This window comes from Polypterus senegalus, chromosome 12 (genome assembly GCF_016835505.1).
Source record: "Polypterus senegalus isolate Bchr_013 chromosome 12, ASM1683550v1, whole genome shotgun sequence".
Taxonomy (NCBI): Eukaryota; Metazoa; Chordata; class Cladistia; order Polypteriformes; family Polypteridae; genus Polypterus; species Polypterus senegalus.
The window spans coordinates 102,556,434-102,570,750 of record NC_053165.1 but is presented as its reverse complement, the minus strand read 5'-3'; the positions used below and the strand labels follow the sequence as shown (position 1 = coordinate 102,570,750).

The 14,317-nt window shown below is 38.2% G+C and overlaps 1 protein-coding gene across 1 annotated transcript in view; it reads right to left on the bottom strand.

The window, feature by feature from the left end:
- The window catches only part of LOC120541443 (hyaluronan and proteoglycan link protein 3-like), a 46,748-nt gene that overhangs the window by 20,865 nt on the left and 11,566 nt on the right, over window positions 1-14,317 (bottom strand). The window contains exon 2 of the mRNA XM_039773069.1: window positions 2,102-2,153. The gene's annotated coding sequence lies outside the window, so the exon portion shown is untranslated. The remainder of the gene's footprint in view (window positions 1-2,101; window positions 2,154-14,317) is intronic.

Genomic DNA, 14,317 nt, shown 5'->3' with positions numbered 1-14,317 from the left:
CAGCCCATGTGCCCAACTTCTCTCTCTTATTTTAGGAGGGTGTTACAGAACACCAATGCAGATAGTATTTAAAGCACCCACTCTTGCCTTGTCTAAATTTAGAATTTTGTAATAACCAGGATAGAACTGAGGGTGTAGAGGAGATTGAAGCCACTGAAGCCAAGCACCTCTAATATTTCATAATTCTCAGTGCCTTAGAAGAGCACACATACAAAAAGTAAAACTAAGCGTAACTTTAGTAGGGCCCCCCCGTGTCAAAACTTTGGGCTCCAGAGTAATCTGTCTTGTCTGTATGGTCCTACACACAAACTATGCAAAATTTGGTCCAGTTCATCAAAAGGTGTAGGATTTTATAGGGAACATACGGACGGACATTCTATTTTATACGGAGTATACATAGATTGGAAATTATATTGATTAGTGCCAGCCCTCAGAAATGCAAAGGCCTGCTTAAGATTTGGTGTGGGCGACAGGTCTGCTCTAACATGTAGTTTCTCTCAGTATCTTTAACATAACTGAGATGAGGTAGAATAGAAAATGTCTTATTAAATTTACAAGCTGCCTTACACAAATATGTTCATCAACTTGATAGAGATTCTGTATGGACAGGATTCCACACCAAGGAGGTATGTTGTGTGAATCTTTCATAGTATCTCTCAAAAGTATTTGTTACCCTATAAATAAGTATTAAATAACTAATTCTCTTTGGTTGAACAACACTCCATATGAGAATCATAGCTATGGGACACGCAGGACTTGAAGTTGTGATTGTGATTGGGCCACCGCTTTCACCTTTAAGCATAAGGAGATTCTCGACCGAGCAACTGACTAAACTGGCTTCTGACTGTGGGGGATGTCAGTGCCACACTGGTACTGCCATGATTAAAGATCATGCAACGTGCACTTGAACACACCCCAAAGCAGCATCTGTACTTTGAAAGCTTGACATGGTGTCAATACGTTAGGATCAAGCATCCCATCCCTAGTTTTTCTGACTCCCCAACCATCCTCCTGAACTTCACATGAAATGTTTAGATGATGAGTTTCATCTTAAAGCACTGAGGAAGCAGATTCTCTTCCCATTTCTTTTTTCTTCTCCATTTATCTTTATCCACCTATTAAACTCATCAATTTATTTATTTTTAGTAGTTTTAAGTTTTACTCTGTTGGCCATGCTCTCTTTCTCAGGGTTGGGGGTTGATTTGTTTTCAATCCAATTTTTTGCAAAAATTGATCTATTTGTATGGAATGATTACAATAAAATCAATAAAATAAAAAAAAAAGATGAGTTTCACATGCTGAAAACCTGTGGTGATTAAGTTTTTGTAGGTGTTTCTTTTGCAAATGTTTTCTCTAGTTGTGTTTCCCTAAGGTTATTATGTGGTGAGACGTTAAGCAAAATGGCACCTTTTATTGGCTAAGTAGATAGATTACAATATGCAAGCTTTCAAGGCAACTCAAGCCCCTTCTTCAGGCAAGATGTAAAAGGTATTACATCTTGCCCGAAGAAGGGGCTTGAGTTGCCTTGAAAGCTTGCATATTGTAATCTATCTACTTAGCCAATAAAAGGTGTCATTTTGCTTAACGTCTCACCATATCCATAATGGCTAACACGGTACAACATCCTAGTACCTAAGGTTATTACAAACACATGTAGCTAGATAGTTAGGTTATATGCTGCCATTGACAGCAAAGCTTCTCATCATTTCATATCTTGATGTATAAAGTATGTCTATGAATAATTTTATTTAGCATTCAAAATTAAATCCACTATTGAGCGCACAAGCTTAATCTGATGCTCATCTGAATTGAAGCTACAATGACCATTAATGTATCAAATTTAAATGATAAAGAGTATATTTTGAACAATATATCGACTTCATTTGTTTTGATAATCTGGTTAAATTGGCAGGCTAATTAATGCCATCAATTACTGCTATGAGAAACTGTACATCTATACAGTTAAATACATTAAATTCAGCTACAGTATGTAAATGACTTTGGTGTGTCTCCTCAAACATTCTCCCAGGCCCACGTTCTGAAATTTTACTGGTGGGCAAGTTCAAAGATGGACTACCACATTTTAGAAGCTGTTTCCTACCTTACGTCCGATACTTGAATAGGCTCCTATCCGTTATTTGGCCTTGAGAAACCTGAAATAACAAAAATATATTTAAGAAGAGAAATCCCATGAAAGTCACCACTTAAAAATGCTACGTAGGTATTAGAGATAAGAAGTTTAAATGTTCAATTTTTTTACCACAAATAAATTATTATAATACAACTTTTCCAGAATGACTCATATTTAGTGCTATGCAGAAGTGTTACTGGTTTAAAAGGGCAGAAGGGGCAATTTATGGAACGAAATTTGTTACATTTTAATTTTGGACAGAAATGAGTGCTTACTTTTATTTTTGTGTTTTTAATGTGGATGCAACTTCTCAAAACAATTTGTCCATGAATGCTTATTGTGGTAGATTATCAGAAAAGATGTGGCACACACTCTACTGTCCATATACTTTATTTTCCTTATATAACACTAGCCGTGCCCTGCAGCTCCGCCCGTGTATTAGTGAAAAAGGACAGTGAGGAGGGCACTGCCCGGCTCCCCACTCCTGAAGTCACGCTTCCACCTCCCCTCAGCCCACAGCTTCTGTCTCGGATAAGCACGAAAATATCTCTCCTGCAAGTGAACTATGACTGTTAGCGTGATGAGAGAAGTCGCAAAATCAACTGGAATGTTCAAGCAAACTATAGAAAAAAAAGGATGCAAATCCATTAAGCAGTTCTCTCGTTCTCTTGCTAAGCGGAGGTAAAGTGAGTAATGAGGGCCTTAAATCTGTTAAGTAGCTCTCTCATGAAAAGTGGACAGACATACAGACAGACAGACATTGGATTTATATATAGAGAGAGATATATTAACAAGATAAAAGAGTAAATAAATGGATTCTCATATAGTTGCATTAAATAACAAACGTAACTTAAGAGCAAGAGTACAGATCATAGCATATCCAAATAAAAATATTTTTTACCTCTATAAGGTGCCTGTAGTGGGTGAAATAATTCAGAACAAACTAGATTTGATCATCTTTGATCATCTATTATCATATAATAATGCTCTTTTTGTTCATTTGACTTTCAGCAAGATCAAATAAATTTATTATAAGACAGAACCCTGAAGTACAATGTAAAATGATATTATATACCGTATGTGTTTAGATATATTTATGGTATTCAGTAGGAAAAAGGTGGACTGTCCTCTCCGAGTGGGAGATGAGTTAGTGCCTCAAGTGGAAGAGTTTAAGTACCTCAGGGTCTTGTTCACAAGTGATGGAAAAAGGGATGGTGAGATCTACAGATGGATAGGGTGGCGAGGGGTGGTATGCAGTCATTATATCCATCTGTAGTGGTGAAGAAGAGGCTGAGTCAGAAGGTGGAACTCTCGATTTACCAGTCAATCTACATACCTACTCTGGACTATGGTCATGAGCTTTGGGTAATGACTGAAAGAATGAGATATAAGCGGATAAAATGAGCTTACTTCACAGAGTGGCTGAGCCCTCCCTTAGAAAAGCACAGACATCCAGAAATGAATTGGAGTAGAGCTGCTGACCCTCTGCTATCAAGAGGAGCCAATTGAGGTAGTTCCTGGACATCTCCCTGTGGAAGTTTTACAGGCACGACCAGCTGGGAGGTGACCCCAGGGAAAACCCAAGGCTCGCAGGGAGGATTATATCTTCTAGATGGCCTGGGAATGCCTTGGAATCCAACAGTATGAGCTGGTAATTTTGGCCGGGGAAAGGGACATACGGTCATCACTGCTAAGACTGCTGCCCCAGCAACCCAGTTTCAGATAAGCAGTGGGAAATGAATGAATGAATGAATGAATGTGTATTACGATCTCTCAGCAACAAAAGCAAAAATAATAATAATCTTGCTTTCAAGGCAATGTCAGCATTCCCGTTTTACAGAAAAAATGTCCTTTTGATCTCATGTTTTAATAGATTGCAATCATTTTCTTTGTGTTAGTGATAATTTTCCCTTTCAACTGAATCAAAGGATTATTGCACTCATCATGGCATATATATTTCTGAATTTGGACTTAACCGAACTGAACTGCAGTTGCTATAAGCTATATGGTAAAGATTTTTAATATTAGCATTACGCTCTTTGAATATAGCTGGCACTTCCAGGGCACTACTTTTTGGGCAGATGAATGCATAATGAAAACTGTAAAGCTGTATCAGTTGTGGTGGAGTGTAAAAAAGGGTACTATCTACCATATTTGTTAAAATATCATGTATGTCTTCCATTCATCCATCCATTATCCAACCAGCTATTTCCTAACTACAGGGTCACTGGGGTCCCAGCCAACGCAGGGAGCAAGGCAAGAAACAAACCCTGGGCAGGGCACCAGCCCACCGCAGGGCACACACACACCAAGCACAATTTAGGATCGCCAATTCACCTAACCTGCATGTCTTTGGGAGGGAGAACATGCAAACTCCACGCAGGGAGGACCCAGGAAGCGAACCCGGGTCTCCTAACTGCGAGGCAGCAGCGCTACCACTGGGCCACCGTGCCACCCATGCAGACCACAATTTCCATAGGTAAACAATAGGCTAGCAAACTTTAACATGGCACTTTGTTTATTGCTAATTTTTCTGTTTCTTACAAAGAAAAGGAGGCACACATATGTGCTCCAAGGTGATCAATTAGATCATAATGCGAGAAGAGGGCACCTGAGCCAATGAATGAGAAGGAGCAGGGGTTTGAACCACCGCTATAGAAGAATATTTCTAGAAAACTAAATAAAATAAATAAATACAAGTACTGTGAAATATGACAATAAATAAAGAAAAAGACCATGAAATGGGAGCGTAAATAAATTAATGTATCACAGAATATCTTTTTGTTGCTTACTTATTTAATTTTGTTCGTACTACTCCTTCAAACGCCAACATGAAATATGCATTGAATTAAAAACCGTCACTTTCATTTGTCAAAGATGAGAAGGCGGGCTCTAGCGAGTGCTGTGTTTTAATTGGTGAATTGTTGCTACATTGGACTTAAAATTTCAGCCCTCAAATGTCTAATTTACAGGAGACACTTCCGATTTAGGTTCCTAATAATGAATTCTGAGTTTATAAAATTAAAGTAGCTGTTTCTCTTAGTAGATCTAGGCAACTTTTCCTTGTACTCGTGGTCGAAGTGCACAGTCACAACTTTGAGCTTGTGCATGAGCCACAGGATTCCCATTAAAAGAAATAGTACTCGCTAGAGCCCACCCATCTTAACTCTGATCTGTGAAAGCAACCGTATTAAATTCAAGGCATATTTCATTTTGTGTTTAAAGGCATATTACAGAGAATTTATTTAATAAATATATATATATATATATATACACCTGCGGTGGGTTGGCACCCTGCCCAGGATTGGTCCCTGCCTTGTGCCCTGCGTTGGCTGGGATTGGCTCCAGCAGACCCCCGTGACCCTATGTTAGGATTCAGCGGGTTGGAAAATGGATGGATGGATGGATATATATATATATATATATATATATATATATATATATATATATATATATACTATATATATATACACAGTGTAAAAAGCACGCTTATATTAAGTTAAAAATGGTACTAAAAAGTAAAAAGTAAGTCTCTTATACACCGCTCCTAAAATAAAAGCGTGGGTGCTTTTGCTAAGATTTTAAGAAGTGTTTTTTGAATGTTGATTGATGAAAAGCGCTCACACTTTTATTTTACAAGTGATGTATGAGAGACTTATTTTTTACTTTTTAGTACACTTTTTAACTTAATATAAGCGTAGTTTTTAAAAAGTATTTTTATATATATATTATTTTCAACTTTTTAGTCTTGGGTTTGTTGTAGTATAATTCTGTAATCAATATTTTAACACTTCCTTTAATATTTCTATCTGTTACTAGCGCCATTTATTGGTGAAATCTTTAACTATTCTTCATATGAAAATGTCATTTCTAAATTAACATGGATTAATTGATCAATCAGTGAAACGGATTATTGATTCATGCATTGCCATTGGAAGTGAGCAAGTGTGCAAAATGTCAAGTCATTTGGACAATAGGAAGTGGGTTAAATATCGATTACAAATTTGTACCAGACAACAAAAAGGTGAAGTTAAAATAAGCGTGGCAATAATAATAAGCAAAAAACATATTTTGTGAAACCTTTGTTTATTTACTCTAACATTTCATGCTCATTTTCTTTATTTATTGTCATGTTTTATAGTACTTTTATTTTTTTACACATTTATTTAATTTTATCTGAAAATTTCCACCACACACTGCAGTGACCCTGTTGCGCACATCTTAAATCATATTGTTTCACATCCTTCACAATGATGAATAATTTAAATTCTACTCTCCAAAGCTCAATTCATTTATTTCCAAATGACCAGATTTTAATTAGGGTCATTTATTTTTGGAGTTTTTGTAAAATTGTGTCACTGAATGATAACACAGTGGAACATTAAAAGAGAAGCATGCTGGATTTGAATAGGTCTTTCTTGTTTGTAAAACTGTTTATTTTTATTTGTATATCCAAGAAACATTTTTAACATTTTGCAGAATATGTACTGACTACGTATTAGTAGAGCTTGTTTTTAGAGGCACATCTAAGTAGCATTGCTGCCCCACACTACAGATTGATTTTCAGCCATAATGTGCTCAGCATGTGGTTTGCCTGTGATCCTGTGATCCTCACCCAGTTCCACGATGACTTCATTGATCATGTTCTTGGTGCTGCTGCACAAATTGTGCTCATGCAACCTTCTTCAATGTGAAATCCCTGCTTTGGACCAAGTTTTTGACTTTACCACTAGATGGCAACCAAACTGCATTTACAGTACTTTATGACAACTTCTTTGAAACAAACAGTACCCGGCATGAAAGGTGAAAAAGCAGATCACCTTAGTGCCACCCAGCTTCACACTGGAAAAGTTATGAGCATTGTAAGGACTTATTATATCTTTTAATTTCATCATTACAAAATTAACAATTTTCCAGATGCCAAGTTCTTCAAGGTAAAATGCAGTTTCCATCATGAGGAAAGCAGAGGTGGATCCAAAATTCATGGCCCCCAGGTTTAAAAAGACATTAGACTCTCCATACTAACCAACCGATAGACATGCTGAATAAAAGTGTGCTAACCAACCAACACAGATGTTTGTTTGTATTAATAGAACATCAAATATAATCCACAGCTCAAGCACAAAGATCTAAGGCAGTGCAGGGATAGACACTGATATGCTATAATGGAAAAAATGATGATGGATGGTTAAAGATCAAACAAAGCCAAGTGAAGTGGCTTTATTGGCATACCATTTATACATAGCATTTCAGCTTACTGTGGCACGAAAGAATGTTCCCACCATGATGCAACATATACATAAACACAGGACAAATGCAAGACAGATAGAAAGTCAAGTCAAGTTGGGGAGCATGCACTGGTACAGTGCGTTGCGCACCCACCACACAACGAAACAACTCAGGATCCCGGTTGGCAACCTCCCAGGCAGACACACGGTCCAGTCCCACTCTCCGAAAATGACCCTCTATCTGCCGTAGCCAGGTGTTACGTGGGCGACCCCTTGGCCTGGTCCAGCCACTCGGGTCCCCAACAATGAGGATCTTACGAGCTGGCTCACCCTCGGGGAAAAGTGCCACATGGCCGTAGTGCCATAGCTGACGCTCCCTCACAATGTAGGTAATGTATCTCATTCGGGACTCCATGAGCAACCACTCATTCGACACAAAGTCGAATTAACGGTACCCAAGGATTTTCCGGAGAGTCACAGTACCAAATGAGTCCAGTCTTTGTCTCAGGTCACTGGATAGCGTCCATGTCTCACAACCATATAGCAAGACAGGAAGCACCAGGACTATAAGACTTGGACCTTCGTCCTTTTGCATAGATATCGTGAGCGTCACACCCCCCTTTCCAGCGACCTCATGACCCCCATGCTCTCCCGATCCGTCTACTGACTTCTTAGGAAAAGTCACCAGAGACGTGAATGTCACTGCCAAGGTAAGTAAACCTCTCGACAAGATCGACACTCTCTCCGCAAACAGACACACTGCTCATGGCTGTGCCCAAGACACATAGAAAACTATACTATAAATACAAGGTGTGATCCAAAATTTCCCGGAATGCATTTATTCTGCAGCCAGAAGGGTTTGGTTATATCAATCGCCGCTAGATAGCGGTTCAAGTTGTCCTTGAGAGCAGTTATCACGCGTTATAACGTCAGCGTTGTTGTTTTTCAAGTCGCAGTTTTCGTTTAAACTACAGTTTTGTCTATGCTCGACAAGTTCACAGCAACACCAAGTCAATGCTCATTTGCTTCTTTGATGTGAAGGGTGTCATCCACAAGGAATCTGTGACACAAGGACAGACGGTGAATGGAGCATTCTACAGGGATGTCCACCGTACTAAGGCGTTTGCGAATCGAATTCGCCGAACACGTCCTGAGATGCAATCTCTGATTGTGCGCAAATTTCTGGCTTCTACAAAGTTTACTGCCATTCCCCACCCTCCGTACTCCCCTGATTTAGCGCCGTCTCATTTTTTTTTATTTCCTAAGATGAAGATGAGGCTCAAGGTGACACAGATTTGAGACGGTGGAGGAGATCCAAGCGGTAACAATCGACGTCTTGAACACACTGACAAAATAACGACTCCCAGAGGTGCTTCGAAAGGTTGAAATCTTGCTGGGATTGGTGTTTCAACTCAGAGGGTGACTATTTTGAAGGAACTGTTCACCATTAATTGTCATTTGGTGTGAATGCTTTTAAATAAATGCATTCTGGGAACTTTTGGATCTCACCTCATAAATAACAAGTAAGCGAATCAATGGTAATAATCGGAAATACAAATAAATAAAAACACAACTAATGCTAAAAAAACATCAGCAGCGACAAGTGTAACAAAAACACTGCATATAGATAGATAGATAGATAGATAGATAGATAGATAGATAGATAGATAGATAGATAGATAGATAGATAGATACTTTATTAATCCCAAGGGGAAATTCACATAATCCAGAAGCAGTACTGATACAAAAAAACAATATTAAATTAAAGAGTAATAAAAATAAGCTACTAGAACAAGATCTGAGGGTGCTGGGCTAGAACAGAGTTCAGAGTCTGGGCAGCTGAGGGTTAGAAGCTGTTGTACAATCTAGCAAAACTGGTTTGAACGCTACAGAAGATCTGCCAGATGGAAGTGGGACAAAGAAACCACAGGAGGGGTGGGAGTAGTGCTACACAATTCCGTAGGCTTTGTGGATGCAATGCATTATAAAGATGTCTTTAATGGAGGTCAGTGAGCTCCCAATGACCTTTTCTGATGTATGTACTATCTGTTGTATGTTCTTATGGTCCGAAAAACTGCAGTTCCCAAACCAGACAGTGAAGCATCTGGTCAGAATGTTCTTGATGGTGCCTTTGTAGAATGTGGTGAGAATGAGGGGAGGTAGGCTTCCCATTTTAAGCTGCCAAATGAAGTGGCGATGCTGCTGTGCTTTCTTGGCTATGGAGGGGGTGTTAATTGTTCATGTTAGGTTAGCTAACATGTGCACACCAAGGAATTTGGTGCTATTGTCCAATTCTACTGCAAAGCCTCAATGTGCACTGGGGTGTGGACTCCTCATGGAGTTGCCTTAAGTAGCAGCTTGTTTATTCTTGCCAAGCTATAAAGAGGGATGACTGTTTGGACTGATGCTGAAGTCTCAGAAACAAACAAGGAGATTTTATTACTTCACATAAAGGTGAAGACCCTGCACAGCTTTCAGAATCACGGTGTTCTAGAACTAAATGCCAGTTTCAAACCATTGACCCGCACACACTCAAATACATGTTCAAGCCGCACTGAGCACAGTGTATATTTGAACAGCTCAAGTCACAAGCATACAGCAGAAATGACGCTTAGATTCGGAGCTAATGCCCCTTATGTTCAATAAAACAGGTTTCTGAGCTCCTGTGCATCTGGACTGAGGCCACAGGGGCCACAATAAAGCAAATATATTTACTACTCACAAAGAAAAACATTTAAACATGAATTCATTAACAAGCAAACAAGAAAAGGACTCAATTAAAAACACAATGTGGAAAAAGAAATAAGGTTGTACAAACTCAATCCTGGGCACACTCCCCCACCTAGCAGTTACAGACTAACAGGAATTAGTCACTTCAGCACACTAGACATCAGCTTATCGGACTCTCTCACCATGGTTTGATAAGGCCCAGTGCTCTAATGGCTGATGAGCAAGAGGTAAATCCACAAGGTCACAGGTTCAAATCCCAGTCAGCTACAGTGTACATGTGTTTGCATACATAATCTGGGAACCAGAAATTAAAGAATTTTAGGAATAAAGACTCTACAGAGCAGAAAAAAGTAATGACTGAATATAGAAATGCGATCACAAGAAGAGCTGCAAGATAATCCAGAGGGAACCATGAGCAGAGCAAGCCCCTTTTCTAAATCATGAAGGCCATGTTGAATAAGCCTATATGGGAGCTTCCAATGCCTTTCCCTAGGCATTTACCTGTGCCATCTGGTAAGGAGTGAATGGTATATTTTGAAACATGAAATAAGGAGGGGAAAAGAGTTTACGGTTCAACAAGCAAACATTTTGCCTTTGGTTAGTTTCTTCTTTCTGATGTTGCTAACTGGGAAAAGAAAATTGTTGGAATACATTACTAGAAGCTGAGTCGCAGTCTCTGTGGAGTCAACATTCACATATTACATCAGACACCCTAAAGCAGGAGTCCTCAATTACAGTCCAGGGGTCTCATTTATATGTCTGTGTACAGAAAAAGGCGCAACTTCCCACACAAACTTTGGGATTTAAAAAAAAAGTCTTGACAGGTCAACATGCGTATATTACGGCAACTCTCACCAGTGTGTACAAAACATTGTGGAGAAAGTGGGACATGACAACACCCTTAATAAAGTAGGTCAATGCAGGCAAATGATAACTCCCACGGATAATAATTCATATCACTGCGCTGTTCTTATAATATGCATTGATGTGACAAACATATTACACCTCAAAAGTGATGAATATGATATATAGACTGTATTTTAGTTCTCTTTTAAGAGGGCCAATGCTGTGTAATTTGCACGGGAGAATTTTTTATTTTGTTGTCAGTTTATTTTGGCCGATGGGTCAGGAATACCTCAGGCCAGCTTCCCTCCATCATGCTTACTGTGCTGGAAGTCATTAAACAACCGACGAAGCACTACATCCAATTTTCATATGGTGCCAATACATGTAACATAACATTTTTTGCCAACATTAAAAGCAATTTTCAGCAGTGTTCGGTTCTACTAGCATAATCTGAGCAATTCACTGCACTTATATTGCAATAAGAGCATCTAATGAGAATGGAGCTATTTTGTTATTTAGAGCAGTGAAACTCCATTTATGCACAAGACATCTGTGATACTAACATATTGGTGACACACGCCATGTCTCAGTTCCCTGGATCAACCCGAGATTCATTTATTTTGAGGCAAAATAGCTTTAACAGACGTGATAGTTCTGCACATGGTGAATGACTTGTTGGTAAGTTAACTGGCTGAATTATTAGTGTTTCATATGGCCTGTACTGTTTACTGTAACTGCAATCATGTCATAGTTGTGCTAGGTGATAGTGGCTATCTGCTCAGACACAGGCACCTTACACCTTTACCAGACCCACAGAACATGGAGGAGAGGCACCATAATGCCATGCATGATCTTATGCTCTCATTTTCAGAGTACAACCAGATACTCTTGAACAGGGGTGGCAGTGTCTCGATGTGTCAGGTGGGAGGCTGCTTCACCAGACAATGAAGTTCTGCAGCATCATTACATATGTACAGTACAAGGTTGAACAGTATGCTCCATATATGAATGTTTTAGGAGGACGTTCAACGTGTGTTCACGTACACATAATTACTAGGTGATTGTAAATTATAAAGGATAAATTGTGAAAAAAATGTGCGTATGCCAGGTGTTTTTTGGTATATGTATTTTCCTGTTTGTTAGGTGTATGCATACTTTAATTCTCGAATCCACGCAATTTTTAAATGAATCCTCAGGAAGGATGCAGTAGCTTCTGGGTTTCGATTCAACCACTTTCTTAATTGGAACCCATTAATTTGCTGCTAAAGTAATATACGTTTTTGGGCTTAATACTAGTTCACTCATTTGTTATGATTCAGAACACTTAATTGCTTGTTTTTTTTTAAAATGGCTGCATTTAGGTTTAAATATTTTCCTGTTTTAATAATCAGCCACCAATTAATAATGATGTGCAAATGACAAACGGACCACCAACTCTCTAACTAAAATGAACCCATTAAAACCTGTGTATATGTATCATGAATGCCAAAAGGGACTCTGCTCTGTTGGGCCCTTGAGCAAGGCCCTTAACCTGCAATTGCTGAGCACTTTGAGTAGTGAGAAAAGCGCTATATAAATGCAAAGAATCATTATCATGAAGTATCTGTGTTAATAACAGGTTTAGAAATAAATGACAGAGAAAAGATGCGGATCAAGAACTACAAATTTTATCTAGTCCACAAAACATACGAATAATGCTCACAGAAAATGAGTATTTGCTACTTGAAATAGTCACTGTGGGCCACAAGGATAAAGATTTAGGACCCCTGCCATGTACAGTACATGTCAGTTTTTTGTAATCTCCAAGCAGATATGAAAAGCAAGTGTAAGCACCCTGACAGACTAACGTTCTGTCTTGAGCTGGTTACCACACTGTGATGCTGCTGGGTGAGGTCCAGTCAGCTGCATTCTTATAATGGAAGAAACATTTTAAGAAAATGAATAGAAAACTGAAAGGTCAGATATTTGTTCTATACAGCAGAATGTATGATATTAAATTAATTTAAACAATTAGGATCTATTTATTGAGATGTTTTTCATCAGTTTCTATTTTGGATAGTAATATATGGATATATAAATGATTATATGTATTCTATCCAGTTTGTTAAAATAATGCATGCAAAAAATGAGTTACTTACAGTTTTGTTCCACAGCTTATGCTGCCATAGAACTTGTTCTGCTATTACTAATATTGTTGTTATTATTATTTTCACATTAACACTATGAAGACAATGACATTATGGAACAACAGAGTGGAACTAAAATGCACACAACAAAATAAGCTGTGTTCTCAAACAAATGAATTCATTGATGTAAAATACAAACATTATTAATTGTCCACACTTTTTCTAGCCCCCACTATACATTTTTTCTTGAATTTAAACATTTGAAGATTACAGAACAAAATTATAATTTTTCAGCCAATGTTGTACAGGACGCTATTCTATCACTGCGAACACTAATAGGCACACCAGCTCCAATTCCTGCAGCTCTTACTGCACCGCTCACAAAAATAATATCTAAACATACCTAAATAGATAGATAGATAGATAGATAGATAGATAGATAGATAGATAGATAGATAGATAGATAGATAGATAGATAGATAGATAGATAGATAGATAGATAGATAGATAGATAGATAGATAGATAGATAGATAGATAGATAGATAAGAACTTTATTTATCCCGAGGGAAATTCTTTTGTCATATACATGCTCAGTGCCAACAAGAGGAATAAAGATAAGGTAATAAAGAGTTAAGAAGATCAGTAGTACTAGTGCAAACAGAATAACTAAATAAACAGAGTAACAACATAACTCTCAACAAAATATCAAATAACTATAACTATAACTAATAGTTTGTATTATAACTATATAACTCCTTTTATGCAAAGCAACAAACAAATATAACAAAAAACTATAACATATATAATAAATTACAGATTATTAGTGCAAGTGGTGTATGTGATGATGGGAAGGATCACCTACAGAATGAGGAAGAATTATACAGTCTTATTGCCACAGGTAGAAAAGATTTCCTGTGGCGTTCGGTTCTACACTTGGAGGCAATGAGTCTTTTGCTATGCGTGCTCCGATGACCCATCAAGGTGGCATGCATGGGGTGAGAGGGGTTGTCCATGATACCGAGAATCTTTTTCAGCATTCTCTTAAATACACTTATTTTACAGATACACAGGACCATCAGCGATGATAGCTGTCCTGAGGAGTGGCATTCTCATTGGGCCCGACACGTCACTCAGAAGGAGGCAATTTATGGGATCCTAAACTGCAAACTAAACAAATGCATTAAGAATAATTATGGATTTGAAAAGGTAACACATTTACACCACCAGCAACAATTTACAGTATTTATTGTATAGC